The sequence below is a fragment of the Staurois parvus genome, unplaced genomic scaffold (assembly GCF_062004578.1).
Source record: "Staurois parvus isolate SC_StPar_1 unplaced genomic scaffold, SC_StPar_1.0 ptg000145l, whole genome shotgun sequence".
Taxonomy (NCBI): domain Eukaryota; kingdom Metazoa; phylum Chordata; class Amphibia; order Anura; family Ranidae; genus Staurois; species Staurois parvus.
The window spans coordinates 4,120,416-4,139,797 of NW_028317941.1; the positions used below are offsets into that span (position 1 = coordinate 4,120,416).

A 19,382-nucleotide genomic window follows, 5' to 3' on the forward strand; every position below is an offset into this window, starting at 1 on the left:
TTTTTGCTGAGGAAAACAAAAATCAGTTGCCATAATGCAAGCATTTGAGCATGTTTTATCTTACCTGCATTGTTTTGGAACTCTTACATATATTACCATATCTTCTCCCTTCTCCCAGCCATCACCAACTTTCCTACTGGGAAGGTCTTCTTGCTGTGGTCACATAATTAGTCCCAGTGTATTCATAAGAGCAAAACAAAGCCAACCATACCAGAAAACAACGCTGAATTTTTGTTTGACAGTTTTATAAAATCCTAGCTAGCTGCAGTTTTATTTTTGTAAACACTGAATGACAAAAAAACTTGTGTAGTAAGTTCCTATTTTAAACCAGTTTCTAAACAATTTCTAAACAAAAATGGAGTCACCCTTTAAGTATTTCCATTTTAATGGGTTATATCAGAATGCAATGATATATTTTTTATAACATTTAAAATTATGCATCATTTAGCATTTGTTTTGGAGGAGAACATTTATTTTAAATAAATGCTCTCCTCCACAAAAATTGTACATGTATTGATTCAGATAAAATATCTAGCTGCATTGATATGCATAAGTTTGGAGAAAGTATAATGCGTTTTTATAAATAAAAAAAAGCAAAAAAAAAGTACATCAGCAGATGTTAATATGCATAAAAACAGACTGAACTGTGCATAGGAATGAATCAATGCACATATTTTTTCATTGTTTTCATGGTTTTGTGCATATTGTGTGAAGGCCTTAATGGGAAATATGCTGTTTCATCCCTAGTTAGTTTGTTTGTCTGTCTGCTGTGGAACATTGAGGATGAAATGTTTTCTTATTGCTTGACTGACCACCAAAAAGTGTTAGAGAGGATTCTGCTGGTGCTTTCTACGGCCAGTAATCATCAGAATGGATGCAGAGTTGTGAAATACCTTAGAGCAAGAAAGTGAGCCTACCGCTACAAATGAGTGTGAGACATTGTTACCCTTTATCCTCTTCTATACAAACAAATATTTGCCATTAAGGTCAAGGGTAAGCAGGTCAAGTCTAAGTCTAAAATTGGGTAAAATAGCACAGAACCAAAATAGCAGTATTTGTCAGTCAGAGGATATAATTGCAAACATGGGGTAGAAGCCTATAGGAATGCTGTTGCCCAATAGGTTCTGGAACGTCACGGTGTAATTGTAATGTTTTACCTGTTAAAGGTACTGTAAATTTTGTTTGACCAGTTTTGTGATTTACACCTTTGCCATTTACACCTTTACTCTAACATTGCCTTGTTCAACCTTTCTGCTTCCTGAATCACCTTCTTGCTCATTGCATAGAGGTGATGATGCTGATTCCAATAAACAATGTCCAATAAACAGGTTGGATGCATATGGTGATATGGGAAGCTGAACCTCTACATCAGAAAATAAGTGTGTCACCTGTGTAACCACTTCACATTTGTATTGTTACCTGTTTTGTAGATGTTCACCAGAACTGTTTCTCTTTTTAAACTGACATTTTCATCAGGTATGTTTTTATTTCATAAAAAACATTGCCACTAGAAGACACTTTTCCTTGCAGCTTACCAATAATATAGTTCAGTCTATACCAAGATAGTCACTGCAATTTGTCTATGAGATGGCTACAGAAAAGGAAGACACATGTGCCAGCCGGGGGAGTGCATGACATTAGATCATCAGATGGAGAAATGTTTTGCAACTCAGTCTTGTAGGAAGGCGATCAAGGAGAAAATGTCATGGAAGGAGGCAGCAAAGGAGATTGAGGAAAAACGTTCTAGAAGGAGGCAGTTTATTGAGATGCCCTGCTAGATTCTTCTAGAGACTTTAGAGAGATACAGTACCCTGTTACATTCCCCTAAAGATGTCTTGAATGCAATCCAATGCACCCAGAGAATCATGAGAAGAGGGTTTTCGTCTGTCCTGTGGGATTCTTTGAATTTGATTGCATGCTACAAGGCTTGACACATTCACCTGTTAATTTCCAGAGACTGATAGAAAGCACAGTAGGAACATCATTGTCTATCTAGATTACATTGATATTTTTGGGAGGACTCTTGAAAAGCATGAATCAAGATTCAGGAAGGTGCTATAAAGACTTGAGAATGAGGGACTGAAATTGCCAGTTAGCAAATGCAAAATCTTACAACCATCTATGATGTATGTTGAATGTGTGGTCTGGGTTGGATTTGTGATCTGAGTACCAAAGATTTGTTAAGAGATTAGAGGAGACGCTTTTTGTATATTGGTTATCGAGACCCTGAAAAGGAAACAAGTACCGTATTTTTTGCCATATAAGACGCTCCGGAATATAAGACGCACCCAATTTTAAAGGAGGGAAATCTAGAAAAAAAAGATTCTGAACCCAATACATATAGTAATTCATCCCCCATATAGTAATTCATCCCCCATATAGTAATTCATCCCCCATAGTAATTCATCCCCCATAGTAATTCATCCCCCATATAGTAATTCATCCCCCATAGTAATTCATCCCCCATAGTAATTCATCCCCCATATAGTAATTCATCCCCCATAGTAATTCATCCCCCATATAGTAAATCATCCTTCATAGTAATTAATCCCCCATATAGTAATTCATCCCCCATACAGTAATTCATCCCCCATAGTAATTCATCCCCCCTATAGTAATTCATCCCCCCTATAGTAATTCATTCCCCATATTGTGTCAATTCACTTACCTTTGCTCCGCGCGTTCCTCTCGCCGTGTTCCCGCGCCGTTCTGGTCTTCAGGGCGGACTGTGAGAGGAGAGGAGTTCATCACGCTGCCCCGCCTACATCCTGACAGCCAATGTTTGCCACGCTCCACGGGCCGGATTAAAAGGTCCGCCCCGTAGTTTGCCCATTGCTGATCCACGAGCAGAGGGGGTGATGACGTCAGCGCGCACCGCCGGGTGTACCAAGATGGCCGACCGCTCCAGAGATAGGCCAAAGCCGCGGCCTTTCCTACGGCCGTGGCCGCGCCTCACGGATTCTCTCTCTATTCGTCGTATAAGACGCACCAACTTTCCCCCCCCCAGTTTTGGGGAAGAAAAAGTGCGTCTTATACGGCGAAAAATACGGTAGATGTTCTCTGTACAGACACTCATCGATAGGCAAGGTTCTTAGCTAAAGAAAGGGATAGCCACAGATGAGAGATGATTAATTGTACAGAAGAGCACCTAATACTTACAAAAATCAGAAATGGCAATTACTATTTATTCAGAAGCACCAAAATGTCATACTCCAATCTCTATGTGATAAGTATGGATGTCTGAACTATAAGAGAACTTTAGGTCTCGTCAGAGACAGATTCTACTGACCCTGCATGAAACAAGATGTGGCAGACATGCCAGTCATGTTTTTGTTTCATTCAGAAGAAAACTCCTCTAGGATAAATGGAGATTGCTGACTCAAAACACTGTCTGTATTGACTTCTTACTCATTGATCAGATGAGGAATTAGTAATGTGCTGGTGGTGACATACCAGTATACTAGATATGCCCAAGTCTTTCCTATTCATTATCAAAGGGCCATCACAGTTGGAAAGATTCTTGTCATTTAATGTTTTTATTCCCTATGACCTGTCAAAAGAGAATTGATTCAGATAAAGGGCGTAATTTTGTCAACAAGCTTGTGCATGAAATGTTAACTCTGCTAGCAGTTCAAAAGAGCCATACTACTCTGTACCACCCTCAAGGAGACCCTCAGAGAAGCTTGTCTTCCAGTTGATATACAGGTGAAACTCGAAAAATTAGAATATCGTGCAAAGGTTCATTTATTTCAGTAATACAACTTAAAAGGTGAAACTAATATATGAGATAGACTCATTACATGCAAAGCAAGATAGGTCAAGCTGTGATTTGTCATAATTGTGATGATTATGGCTTACAGCTCATGAAAACCCCAAATCCACAATCTCAGAAAATTTGAATATTACATGCAATCAATAAAACAAGGATTGTACATAGAACAATATCAGACCTCTGAAAAGTATAAGCATGCATATGTACTCAGTACTTGGTTTGGGCCCCTTTTGCAGCAATTACTGCCTCAATGCGGCGTGGCAAGGAAGCTATCAGCCTCTGACACTGCTGAGGTGCTATGGAAGACCAGGATGCTTCAATAGTGGCCTTCAGCTTTTCTGCATTGTTCGGTCTCATGTGTCTCATCTTTCTCTTGGCAATACCCCATAGATTTTCTATGGAGTTCAGGTCAGGCGAGTTTGCTGGCCAATCAAGCACAGTAATCCTATGGTCATTGAACCAGGTTTTGGTGCTTTTGGCAGTGTGGGCAGGTGCCTAATCCTGCTGGAAAATGAAGTCAGCATCCCCATAAAGCTCGCCTGCAGAAGGAAGCATGAAGTGCTCCAAAATCTCCTGGTAGATGGCTGAGTTGACCCAGGACTTAATGAAGCACAGTGGACCAACACCAGCAGATGACATGGCTCCCCAAATCAACACAGACTTGACTTCAAGCATCTTGCAGTGTGTGCCTCTCCATTCTTCCTCCATACTCTGGGTCCTTGGTTTCCAAATGAGATGCAAAAGTTGCTCTCATCAGAAAAGAGGACTTTGGACCACTGAGCAACGGACCAGGTCTGTTTTTCTTTAGCCCAGGTAAGACGCTTCTGACATTGTTTGTTGTTCAGGAGCGGCTTGACAAGAGCAATACGACATTTGAAGCCCATGTCCAGGATCCGTCTGTGTGTGGTGGCTCTTGATGCACTGACTCCAGCCTCAGTCCACTTCTTGTGAAAGTCCCCAACACTTTTGAATGGCCTTTTCCTGACAATCCTCTCCAGGCTGTGGTCATCCCTGCTGCTTGTGCACCTTTTTCTTCCACACTTTTCCCTTCCACATAACTTTCTATTAATGTGCTTTGATACTGCACTTTGGGAACATCCAGCTTCTTTTGCAATTACCTTTTGAGGCTTTCCCTCCTTATGGAGGGTGCCAATGATGGTTTTCTGCACAACTGTTAGGTCAGCGGTCTTTCCCATGATTGTGATTCCTACTGAACGAGACTGAGAGACTATTTAAAGGCTCAGGAACCCTTTACAGGTGTTATGGCTTAATTAGCTGATTAGAGTGGGACACTTTGAGCCTAGAATATTGCACCTTTTCACAATATTCTAATTTTCTGAGATTGTGGATTTGGGGTTTTCAAGAGCTGTAAGCCAAAATCATCACAATTATGATACATCACGGCTTGAACTATCTTGCTTTGCATGTAATGAGTCTATCTCATATATTAGTTTCACCTTTTAAGTTGCATTACTGAAATAAATGAACTTTTGCACGATATTCTAATTTTTTGAGTTTCACTTGTAGCTTTTGGAGTTACCGTTAAAAATACCACATTCTATTATCATATAAACTACAAGCAGTGACTGAAGCTAAAAATAAAAAGCTTATGAGGTGGCTGAAGCCACTACTAGACACCAAAAAAATTAAAAATGCTATGACCAGAAGGTGAAGATAAATGATTTACAACCTGAAGACAAACTCATTCCCAGGAACCTAGGCCTGTCTGAGAAAAACAAGATAGTCGATTATTAAGGTTCTCAAATTTACGTAATCTATTCACAGTTGCCCCACATTCCTAATGTTTACTAAGTTCATTCTGAAAGGAAAAATTGACCCATCAAATTTTGGCATCATAATAATATGATGTTTGATGATGATTGGCAGAGTCAGTAAGAAAGTTAAGCCCTGAATTGAGGATAATTCCTGAGCTCAGAATGTTTCAGCATAAGCCAAACACTCAGCAGTCCAGAACGTTAAAGCACATAGGAAATATCCTGCCATTCACCAAATAATTTCCCTCATTCTTAGAAGAACAAGATGTGAATGCAGATATAACATGAATAAATGGATAGAATTCTATTTGACTGGAATAGTGGAGACTAAAGGAAAGTAACTTCAATGTGAATGCACCTGAGTGTTCCCTGTCATTTTGAACAAACTGTGAGACAGACAGATACTGATTTTGAGCGGAGATTTTGAAAAAAATCTTTGCCTGTTCAAGAATCTGAAAGTGAGCTTCGAGGGAGTGCACAGTTTTCCGAACCAAGTTTTCCAGTTTCAGGTTTTGAGCCAAGGCCTCTTTGAAAAATTAGGCCTCCATAGAGACCAACTTATGATACCCTAGCCCATAGCTCCCAAGAAACTGTGACCACTGCTGTTCAATCTATTTACATGTTCCCCTAACCAACTCCTTAACTATTTGTCCAAATGGTGAACATATACCTAACCCAGTCAAATGTGAATAGAAATTGGTGGGATGTACCCCGTGTGTATAAAACTGCCTTTCAGTGAATTCACAATATTATGTGAAAATATCCCATTTTCAGCCCATATACTTCCCTTTGTGAGGACCCAAGTATATGGAGGAAGGGGGAGTGTAGTCACTTGTATTGCTGCCTGTTGTGTAGATGTTCGGCAGAACTGTTTCACTTTGAAAACTGACATTTTTATTGCTTGTGTGACAGCAATTGTTTACTATTTCACAAAGACTGTTGATGTCACTGGAAGACATTGTATTACTGTTTACCAAAAATGGAGTTCAGACAATAACATGGTGGCCACAGTTTACAGAAAAGGAAGACATGTGCCAACCTCGGCAGTTTGTGACAGGAGGAATGTTATCCAACTCAGTCTTGTAGGAAGATCAGGGAGAGAATGTTCTGCAAGGAGGCAGCAAAGGAGATTGAGGAAAAAAGTTCTGGAAGAAGGAAGTTTATAGAGATGCCCTACTAGATTCTTCTGGTCAGATTCTTGTTGTTGAGCGCTTGAAGAACAGTGAGTTGGAGAGAGTTTCATTTGGTTCTTCCGTCTGTCTAAGACAGGCATGTCCAAAGTCCGGCCCGCGGGCCATTTACGGCCCGGGGGTCGGTTTAATACGGCCCTCCAACAGCCCTCCCTGCTCTGTGTAATGTGGCCCTCCCACGGCCCTCCCTTCTATGGCAGACAGTCTTCTGCTTGAGAGCAGAGGGCAGTGCGCATGCCTGACTGCGGCGCGTTCTCCCTGGTCTGTGTAAATGCGGCTGTCGCACGGCCCTCCCTTCTGTGGCAGACAGTCTTCTGCTTGAGAGCAGTGCGCATGCGTGACTGCGCCACGCTGGGAGCGACAGAGGGAGGTGACGTCAGGGCCGGGCTTCCAGCGTGAAGTGTGTTTCTCTTCCCCTCCCGGCTGCCGAGCAGAGACTTCAGCTCCAGCTACCTTTTTCACCCTTCACATTAGTGCAGGTAAGTTTTTTTTTTTATTTATTTTCAATACATTGTGAAAACTCAGCTGTCAGTTGATCTTAATGTTATGAAATGAAAAGTATGTCGTTTGCAATTAACTTGGCATAAAATAATTTATTTGCATTTAATTGTAATGGTTCAAAGAATGTTCGGAAAAATGTTCGGCCCTCCACCATGTTCACTTCATCCAATCTGGCCCTCTTTGAAAAAGGTTTGGACACCCCTGGTCTAAGAGGACTGAGGAATGCTGATTTCTGTATTGTAAGTGCCATAGTCTCAGAATAGTATTTCCTTGTGCTACAGCAGCAGTCTCCCAGAATCCTAGCATTCTGTTACATTGCTGCAAGACAAAACTGCCATATCTTCAGTTATTTTTTTAATACATAAGGAGAAATTGTGATAGACTGTAGTGCCTTAGATTGTACGCTCCTTGAGGGTTGGGGACTGATGTGAATATATAATATATATGTAAAGTGCTGCGTAAATTGACTGCGCTATATATGTACCTAAAATAAATAAATAAAATAGTCAAGGAAAGACGGTTAAGCTACTATATACAAAAGATAAATACAGACAATTGCTTTGCTTTAGTGTCTGCTGAACCATCTTAAAGGAACCCTACAGTTGAACTATCCTTTAGTGTGTAGTATATTAGCCACTTGCGCCTTATAACAGTAGATTTACTGTGATAGGGTGGCAGCTGCTGGATCAGCAACGTAAAAGACCTTGCAAGCTTGCTTCCGAGTACGCTACTTATCTTCACCGCAGTTGGACACAGTGCAATTTTGTCACCAGGTCCTGGCCAATGTTTTAAGGCTGGGACCTAGTGATAAGCTGTGTCCAACCACAACACAAAGCCCTGTGTTTACAAAGAATGCAGGGCTCTCTACACAGAGCAACACTCTGGCCGTTTCTTCTCCCTTCAAAGCAGGGAGAAAAAACAGCCACATCTGTTAGTAAAAGCAGCACATATTACACACATTACACATTGTTAGGCAGTTTGATTGCCCCTAGATGTTAACCCCTTCCCAGTCAGTGTCATCAGTACAGTGACAGTGTAGCAGCACTGATCACTATATCCGTGTCACTGTTGACGTCAGTGTCAGTTAGGGTAACTCTCAGCCAATGTCAGATTGCTTGCCACACTATCACAGTCCCACTATAATTCGCTGATCACCGCCATTACCAGTATAGTGTCATAGCTGCATAAATCTCTGTGTATAAAAGACAAAAAGAGGGCGCACAGGCCTAGTGCATTACCTTAAAAATAGGATTTATTAATAAAAAGTAAAGTACTCACAAAATAAAATGATGTAAAATCAGATATACATGGGAAGCATGTCACAAGGGATGCAGAGTGGTACAGCAACCCCTGTGGGTGGTCTGGTGGGAGACTGGGAGCCTCTGGATTGCTGGTGGCTGACGTGTTTCAAGGAAGCACCTCTTCTTCAGAGCCAGTGTGTGTCTTTTACACACAGTTTCTTTTGGATTTCCCTGGTCCGTTGAGGGCAGCAAGGCCTGCATTTCTCTCATCCATGTGGGGATACCAATAGCGGGGAGTCCACAGTTCAGCGCAGGAGTACATGCATTCGGTTGCTACATTCTTCTCTGCATAAATCTCTGTATATATACCATAGTTTGTAGACAATATACTTTTCACACAAACTAATTAATATACACAGCGGAATACATTTTGGCTTACATTTATGAGGAAATGTGTTTCTTTTATTTGTTATTGGAAATATTTTATAACAGGAACTAGAAAATATGTTTTTGTTTCAAATTATACTTTTCTATTTATATAATAAAAAAAAAAAAAAAAAACCCCATTGCTGATCAAATACTACCAAAAGAAAGCTCTGTTTGTGTGAAAATAATGATATGAATTTCATTTTGGTACTGTGTTGCATCACCGCACAATTGCCAGTTAAATTAGTACTAGCTGAATAGCAAAAAATGCCCTAATCATGAAGGGAGTAAAACCTTGTGACACTCAAGTGGTTAAAGAGACAGTACATCAGTTTGTATTTGTTGCTTCAGAAAAGACTCTGTTACTGCACAGTTGTGCAGGACCCCAGTGCATACCCAAGAGCTGACCAAGGGACAAATTTGGTACTTCCATTAAATATAGTTTAGCTAGATAGAATAAAGTAAACTGCTATTTTACAGTTGATAATATTATTTATTTATTTATTACAAGTACTTATATAGCGCCGTCAATTTATGCAGCGCTTTACATATATATTGTACATTCACATCAGTCTCTAACCCTCAAGGGGCGTACAATCTAATACCAAAACTATGATTCCATTTGTGAACATTGAACATGTTCTGTTTGCTTTAACCATTTTTTCCTATTTTAGTGTAGCCGGAACTGAATTAGGTTGCATATTTAGTTTACAATTGCGTGTCTCAGTGTGTCATGAGATTTCAAGGGTGTCACAACATTCACATAAGAGCTGTACCTGCATACTAGCATAGCCAACACCCATGGGTGCACTACATCTGCCTGCCTGCCTGCCTGCCTTTCTTTGGTACAGTGCAAACTTATGTAAACCAGGTAGAATGTTGAACTTATGTGATTAAAATGATCACCTATTATAATCACTGTTCAATAAAACATTAAAAAGCTGTATATACATATGCTGATATGTTCCTTATTACAGTTTTATGACATCAGAATCAACCTTCCATGGTGCATGGCCATATTTAGTGTCATAAAAACTGTATTCTGTTTTGCAGTTTTAGGGCGATTGTATTGTATGATCCCTTTTTGTAATTATTTTCTATGCTTGTGTTCACATAGACTTTTACTATATGCTGCAGAGTATGTTTGTACTTTTCTTACGTGCTACATAGAATTCTGTGCACCCAAGATCTGTTTATGCAAGCATGTCTCTGTATAGTGCTTTATAAATTCATAGAACATATGTAAACATATATAAACCCTGGCAATAAGCTTCCGTTCAGTATGTTAATTATATCATAAAAGAAATTTTGTTACATCTGTTAAACAAGAACATTTTAATCCTGCCAGAAATTCAGTAAGCATGTAAGTTCTTGCGTTTTAAGAAGTATCATCTCAATCACTGCTATCAGCCCTGCCTACCTGACTTTTGTGAACTATAGAACACTCCCTACTACTTTATAAATGCAATTACATCACCAATCTTGTCTCCAAATATCACCCAAACTGTTCTATCTGCTCCTCGCATGACCTCCTGTTCTCTAGTTCCCTTGTCTCCTCCTCCCATGCTCATCTCCAGGACTTCTCCAAAGCCTCCCCCATTATCTGGAACTATCTATCCCAATCTAATCCCCAATCAAACTATCGCCTACTCTGCCCACTTTTAGGCGATCTCTGAAAACCTATCTCTTCAGGGAAGCCTATCCTGCCTTCGGCTAATAATGGAATCTTCTATTCCTCCTACCAGTCCATCCCCCACATTTATTACCTTTTTTACCACTAGCCCATCCCTCTTAGATTGTAAGCTCCAAGGAGCAGGGCCCTCCTAACCCTCTTCTATTGAACTGTATTGTTGCTGTATTGTCTCCCTTTATATTGTAAAGAACTGAGCAAACTGTTGGCACTATATAAATCCTGTATAGTAATAATAATAAATGGGTGTAGAGAGGGGGTGGTGTTCTGTATTCCTAATACACTCCCTGTCCAGGGATGACAATGTTGTTCCTTTATAAACTTAGCATGGTGCATGAGTTATGTCACCTTAAGACAGAAAGTGTGTTACTGGCAGAATCAACAGGTGAAACTAAAAGAAAAATGCCTGAAAAAAAGAAAGCAAATGCCATTACCACATCTAAGGACTGGTAAGCTGTAATAAATGACATGTTAAAATATATTTGAATAACCTTTTGGATGTCTGGACCATCATTACATACAATACAAATGAGAAAGAAGCTTTTACCCAGAAGACCTTTGCTATTTAAAAAATGGAACAATTTTGTAAGCCAGTTGCTTTAAAAAGATCTCATTTAGGATTATATATCTAAATATATCGTTAGTTTAATTATTTGCTCCATGCTATTTTGCAGCCACATGGAGATCTCTAAGGAAATGCTTATTTTCTCTTTGTACAGAGCCCTTGGGCTACTGAGTCACCAAATAAAACTACAGTTATGAATATATCCTTATTTTAAGGGATTGCCTCTAGAAAATACTTTCATTAGCATGGCCCTCTTTTCTGTAGTAATAACTAGAAAAATGGCAGTTCATCGGATATAAGACAAGAGGTCAAAAGGGGGAAAGGACAAAGAAATACAAAACATTGCAATTTTTTGACCATTACAAAAGTACAAGTTATAGGTACATATTTTATTATTTGCTTTGTGCAATTATATACTGTGTGTATGTGTATATATATATATATATATATATATATATATATATATATATGTATACACTGTATATATTATAATACATCAACATTTATTTAGACTTCCTATTAACTAATCTGAACATTACTATCATCAATTGTAGGCTACAGATAGACATTTTTATTGTGGGGACATATTTATAAAGGATACATAGTGCAATGAACGTACACCAATGCATTCAGCATTTAAGAACCATTTCTTGATATTTGCCAGTGTTTTGATTTTTAATGGAAAATGTGGTTACTATTACATTCACCCTATTTATAGCAGGGTGAATTCTACATTCCTTGCTCATTTGCCATATACTTTTTAGAAAACATTTGCCAGTCTGAGATGGTGAAGCTTTGTATTGTCTAACCAAAAAGTACAATAATTGCCAGTAGCAAGTGCTGAAAGTTTGCATTTATCTCATTGCATTTTACATATTTTTAAAATTGACTTTTATTGAAAACGTAAAATATACCGGTAATAATCCTTTGCCCCTTCCACAAGGGATCAGTGAGAAAGCAACCCCCTGTTAATGAAAAGCCCTACAGTGACCTTCAGCATTGGGATGTTCTTTTGATAGATTAGAGGTCTCCACAAAAAAAAAAAGTTCTTAATGCTAGTGGGCCCCTTGGTGCACAAACGAGGTCCCATGGTGGGCAAGTATGTGGCTGCTCCATCCCTGATGAAGAGGTTCGATCAATATAATAAAAAAATATTTATAATTAATTCAGTTCAGGTATTTAAGGGGTTGAAACAAGCTACTGCTGCTGCTTTATATTGATTTTTCACAGCTGGAGATCGGCTTTCAGGTACAACTGATCAGGGCTCTGATCGCTTTTACAAAGCTCTGTAGGTAGCCCCTCCAATCCCTGCCGCTGGCTCCTGTAGCCAGGGAAGTAGCAATCTAGCACAATCTGTGCTTCAATAAAATGGTGGCCATATGCACACAGGCACTGATTCCTTGTCTGTCTTGCACTAATCTTTCCACATGGCGATCTGACTGATACTGGTTTAGGGGACATTTAAGCAGCACTATTTGAATTATTTTGGGCTATAATCTGTGTTTCATTAGCTGTAGTGGATGACAGCTGAGACATTGGAGGTCTAATAAACCCAGACCTTTCACCTGCCCATACTATCACATAGGCTGCTTGTGACAGCATTAAAGATAATGAAAATGAAAAATATTTAAAAAGTGTTGAAAATTATAAAAAAAATAAAAATAATTTAAAAACATTAAAACTACCCCTGTTGCTCTGTACATCATTAGAATGCAAATATGAACCATGAATAATGTATTTTGGGTTGTAATGTTGCTTTAATTTGCAATATAGGTTTATATGCATTACATATAAACTGATGTTATTTGCATATTATGCTTCAATCATATTTTTTTTAACATGTCATCAGTTTGTTAAGCTGGGTAACCTTCAGTAGCTGTCGTACTGAAAATCAGTTGGTTAACCGTTTCAATACCGTGCAATTTTACACCTTCCTGCCCAGGCCATTTTTCAGGTTTCAGCGCTCTCACACTTTGAATGACAATTGCGCGGTCATACAACACTGTACCCAAACTAAAATTCTATCATTTTCTTCACACAACTAGAGCTTTCTTTTGGTGGTATTTAATCACCGCTGGGGGTTTTATTTTTTGCTAAATTAACAAAAAAAGACCAAAAATTTTGAAAAAAAAACACATTTTTCTTTGTTTCTGTTATAAAAGTTTACAAATAAATAATTGTTCTTCATAAATTTAGGCCGAGATGTATTCTGCTACATGTCTTTGGTGAAAATAACCCAAATTAGGATGTATTTTTTAGTTTGTAGGAAAGTTATAGAGTTCACAAACTATGGTATAGATCTGAATATTGATCAATCCTGAAGTACTGCCAATCTAATTTCTTGAGGTCCAAGAATGTCAGAACAGTACAGATATCCCACAAATGACCCCTTTTTGCAGAGTAGACAGTCCGACGTACTTCATAAGAGGCATGGCGAGTTTTTTGAAGTTGTATTTTTTTGTCATAATTTTTCGGAAAATTAAAAAATTAAAAAAATTATTTTCACTCTTTTTTTTTTTACATACTGTCACCAGTGCAGTACAGCATCATCATATAACTGGCATGGCGGTTAACAGTGACACTGACTGGTGACAGTATGAAAAAAAATATATATATTTTTTTTTAAATTTTTTAAACATTTTTTATTATATTTAATTTTTTATTACATTTTTTTTTATTTTTAAGATTTATTTTATTATTTATTATTTATTTAAGATTTTTTTTCATATTTTACTATGACCAAAGTAGTACAATGTTACCATAGTAACATTGTACTACTTTGGGGAAGTTATCAGTATTTTTCTTTTTTTTTTTTTTTACACAATTTGCTTATAGCAAAGAATTACTTTGCTATAAGCAAGCATTTACCTGAATGAAATCGATTCATTCAGCTTTTTTTTTTTTTTTTGTGCTTAGCTGTGATTTGGTCACAGCTAATCACATGACATGTGCTTGTGATTAGCTGTGACCATTCACAGCTAGGCACTAGTATACAATGGATGGCATCATGAATGAAGCCATCCATTGTATACAACTGTCATGTGACCTGCTGTGATTGGTCACAGCAGGTCACATGGTACCAGAAACGGGAGCCGGAACTCGGATCTGTCATCGGCCGTGTCCGAGGTGCACGGCCGGTGACAGATCGCACTGCTGCGCCGCTCTGCATTAGCGCAAACTGTGCATGTGCGGGAGCACGCCAAATGGCGTGCACCCGGAGTGAAGAGACACATCTGAAGCCGCCAAACGGCCATTGGCCGGGCGGCTAATGGTTAAAGACCGGCTTCTGTCAAACAGTCAAATGCGTTCAATAAGCATTTGCAGCCAATAGCTGCAGTGCTGATATGTGTAATCTAACTGGGTGGGGGTAGTCCCCGCTGTTAGAATACAAAGACACAGTGTGGGAGATCCCTGCATCAATGTCCCTTGTGTTGATGTGGGGATCTGTGAGATTTTTTTGGAAAAATTAAACAAAAAAAAAACCCAATGTCACTAACCTGTGGTAGTGAGCCCTTGTAGACCACTAACTCAGGGTTCCCCAGGGTACAGAGTCTAAGCCCCAGCCTGCTTCTTCACCAGAGCCCGTGATGGTGGGGATGGACTTGCAGCAAGCTGGAACCAGGTCACGACCCCCAGGTACATGCAGCTGAGGATGCGGAGACCAATCGCGTGAGCAGAGTGTAATCCAGGAGACAACAGGGAAGCCGGTAGACAAGCCAAGGTCAGGACGGGTGGAGATCAGCACAGTCAGTGGAGGAAGCAGGGGTCGGTGCATGAGTAGTCAGATACAGGATACAAGCGTAGCAACAGACAGGAGCTCAGAGAACTAAGACGTTGCTCAGGAAAGTGGGCTAGACTGAGCATATCTTATATAGACAAGAAAACTAGGAGATGGGCCAGGAAGTGATGGAAGGGAAGGAAATTAAACCCAGAGGATAGCAGGTGACGCTCATAGGTGAGCACAGATAAACCACACATGCAAAAGGAATCAGGAGCAGCACTGCAACAAGGAGGTAAGAATACACAAACAAAAAACTGCAACATAACTTGTGAAACCCAATATGTACTGTATACTCAGCTTTATCAAGGTATATACAGTATTGCAGTTCCAGTCCTGTGCTTGTTAGCTCTGTATGCAGTTAATTATGATGTAGTAATATATACCGCGCTCTTTCAATATTGAAATTACTATAGTGATATTATAAATAAGTGCAAATTATTTCCTCTATAAATCATGTGCAAAACAAATAACAATGTGAATGCTTCCATATAATTCTGAACAAGAGACCATTTTTCTATCAAGCTTCATATCCGACTTCCATGTTCCCAGTGTGCAAAGATAAAGACACCCAAGAAATAAATGCTCTTCCTCTCCTCCCAAGAAGGATAACACACCGCACTCACCAGAGAGATATGACCTCTTCTCTCAAACATTCACATTGTTATTTGTTTTGCACATGATTTATAGAGGCAATAATTTGCACTTTATTTGTAATATCACTATAGAGATTTCAATATTTAAGGTGCATGGTATATATTGTTTGCATGTTTTGAGGCTTTTTTAAGCTTACCAATGAGCAGCTCCATATTTACATTAACAGTTATTTTTATTAGGTTTGAAGGCAGCGCGATCTTGGATATTCACAGTTAATTATGATACTTAGAAATGGTCTGGTACTATGCTCTTTCCTGTATCAAAATAATCAGTGAATTCACAGTACTATCTTCATGCAGAAGATACCCAATTCCACAACTTTTTAAATACATCTCTCCTGCTTGTGACTTGATTTCCAGTTGTCTCCTTTGTGATGCCCTCGCTCTATATAAAAATGAAGGCTATCTAACATTGAACTGGCTGGCTTTCTGCCTTTTGCTAACACTCCTATAACAGAAATCTTTGTTTGCGTTGACAGCTGGGCAATCACTCTCCAAGAACCTGTTTTGTCATACCATATTTGACTCCAAACTCTCTATCACACCACACATTCATGCCCAGGCACCCAAATATCTCTAGTATCTACAGGGCAAACCAACATGTGCACATCACATCCTCCCTCTCCTGCAGAACCTACTTCAATAATAATTTCCATTTGCACCACTGCCGCTCCATTCATCTCCAGAAATGGAGAGAAAGTCTTGTGTAAGATTCAGAGAGTGACTTGACATTACACAGGGGTAAGGACTCTCCCCCCCCATATGACAGCACTGGGCTAATCATCAAGAACCAGTACTGTCATGTGCCTGGAAGAGGATAGAGTCACATATTCCCCAATACTCATAGGTATTGAATATTTTCCTTCACCTCCGGAGCTGCAACAAAGCAGCTGAGTAGACAAAGGTGAATATGTTACATAACCACGCTTCTCCCCTGTCAGGCACAGAGACAAACCTGGTTGCAAAGGTGCTTCAAAAAACGTGAATATAACAATGGAGCACTTTAGTTAAAATATACATGTGAGCACATTTCAAATGCCTGCATTTTCAATAATCAGATAGCATCTTAATGGACCAGGGATCAGTTACAAGTGTTCTTTCATTTGTAAAGTCAGTAAAGCACTTATTAGCAAATAGACTATCAATATTAGACAGCGCTGTTATATAATCAACATATGCAGTATAAAAACGTCTGTATCTCTAATTCATATGTGCAAAAAATGGGCAATCTCTAAATAAATAATGTTAACATACTGCATGTGTGCACATTCATAAAGTTACATATAAACAACAAAATTCATGTGCAAAGAAGTTTTAAATTTTTTTGTTTATATGTAATTTTATGAATGTGCGCACACATGTTAAAATAATATCTAAATATACATATTAATTAGAAATACAAACATTTTTATACTGCATATGTGCTATCTAATATTGATAGTCTATGTCTGAGGTGTATTACACTTTTAGAAGAGCAGCTACTAATTTATTGAATGGTAGTCTGGTGAAGCAGATTTATTGGAATAAACTGATTGGGAAATGCTATCCAAAGGTTGAGCCTAAAAAAGTTTCAGTTTACTGGCTTTACAATACACATGTGCTTGCTTTCTTTCCTTTTCAATATACCTACCCTATAAAACTAATAAGACTTAACTAGAGCAGGCACCAGGTATATCCCTTTATTATCTTCTACAATTCACAAACCATCTAAATAAGAAGCAAGCAGTACATATAAAAATGTCCTAAATGACCATATCATGCTAGCACTTTTTCAAAAAAGCTGTGCAAAACATCTTAATAAAATTATTTATTTTACATTTTCAAAGTAAAGAATATCTAAACTATTTGCAAAATTTACCAATTCAAGAACCAATTTAGCAAAAGAGGACAATGCTTTTTTCGTTGAATAAACCTAAACAATAGATATACTGTATTCTACCATATACAACACACAAATTAAAACAAGTAAAACTATTTAATCTCTTGCCAACTGTTCAACGCATACAGTATATGCAGTAACAAGAAAAGTGGGCTTTAACATCCAGCCACTCCACACAGTGGTGTATTTAGGTTTCGTGCTGCCCTAGGCAACACAAAAAATGGCTCCCCTCCCCATGGAGAGACCCTGACACTGACCAACACCCCCTCCCCCACGAAGAGAGTCTTACATTGACCAACAACACCCCAGCCCCCCCCCCAACCCCAGAGAGAGCTTTCCACTACCACCGCCTCCTATTCACTGGCAGCCCCCCACCCCAGCAAGACATAAGACACTCATCTTCACAGCTCTGGACGTCCCTGGGAACAAGGGTCTGCATACACCATCAAGCAGCCCGCAGCCTCTCTCAGATCTCACCTGGTCCCCGTGCTGCGTTTGTCCTTTCTTTCTTTTCTTCTTTTGGGGGAACAACACTGCCCCCCTGAAAACTGCCATCCTAGGCAAATGCCTTGTTTGCCTTGTGGTAAATACACCCCTGACTGCACATACAATATGCATCCATGGCAGCCTGAGCTGTGTGCTGGGAGATTTGGACAGGCTCCCAATCACGTGACCACTAGAAAGCCAATTGTTTCCTTGGTATTAAAGTCCAATTAAAGCTAGGAGGCAGCATTAAGGAGTTAGAAAACTAATATAAGCAATCATATAAATAAAGTTATAAATTTATCAGCCATAATATGCAAGTTTTTGCAAATAATGATAGCCTGACACATTTAAAATGCAATATTATTTTCAACAAACATAATTCTGCACTGCATAATACACCAAAAAAGAGCAATTCGACTGTCCTCTAAATGTCAAGTTTCAAGTGTGTCCTTAAAACACATTTATTTGTGAACTCTTAACACCCAATTATCTTGAAGCCTCTTAATGTAATTGACAACTCTATTTCTTGACTGATCTGTTTTCCTGTGTTTCATTACTAATTGTTGCCCTTAATCATTATACTGCTTCAAGTCTATGCTGTTTTTACTGGTCACCAACATCTACCCCTACTGTACATTATTTATATTTTTCCTGAGAATAGTTGGTCCACTAGCCTATATATTGTTATTATAAAATTATGTTTTATGATGAAATATTTGTGCCACTTTGTATAAAATAAGTATCTGTTCTTCATGCCTTACATGCCCAGTGTTTTTTTAGATTGCAAGCTCTTTAGGACAGGGCCCTCATCTTGACCATTGCTACAAGGCAGCTAGGCAAGTCAGTATCAGAGCCCAATCAGAGAACAAAGGTTGGTTAGAAGAGGGCTAGGGTTAAACCAAACACGCTTATACACAGGGCTTGTTCACATCATGTGCAGTGATCTATGTTAAATGAACAGATCATGGCAGGTTCACCACGTGGGCATGTAGAAAACTATTGTTTGTTATTTGCCCTGTTCACATCACAATGCTGCTTTGAGGTGCATTGTGTAAAAACCGCAGACATACTGCACTTTTTACACACTGCACCACACCTCAACTCATGTCAGCACATCTCACTGCACTACAGCCATTTCAATAAAATTTTAATAAAAGAAAACAGGGACATGAGTTGTAACAAGATAAGACAACAGACTGTATGCTAAAACAGCCTATTTTAGTGTGCAAGCTGGTGTGAATGAGCCCTCAGGCAGCTAATGCAAGGGGTCAAATAGGAATTGTACTCAACGTACAGGCAAAAGATCAGTCCAGATAGCAAAGGTTCAGAAAAAGCTATTGAAAGTGGGTGGTGTCTCTTTAAAGTGAACCTGTACCTAGATCACTGAAGTGGCTAGCTTCAGGTGATAAACAATAATGAAGTA

General features: G+C 39.0%; 1 protein-coding gene across 10 annotated transcripts in view; it reads left to right on the forward strand.

Moving 5' to 3' along the window:
• The window catches only part of ADGRB2 (adhesion G protein-coupled receptor B2), a 603,867-nt gene that overhangs the window by 426,863 nt on the left and 157,622 nt on the right, over positions 1 to 19,382 (forward strand). The gene's annotated exons all lie outside the window — the stretch shown is intronic.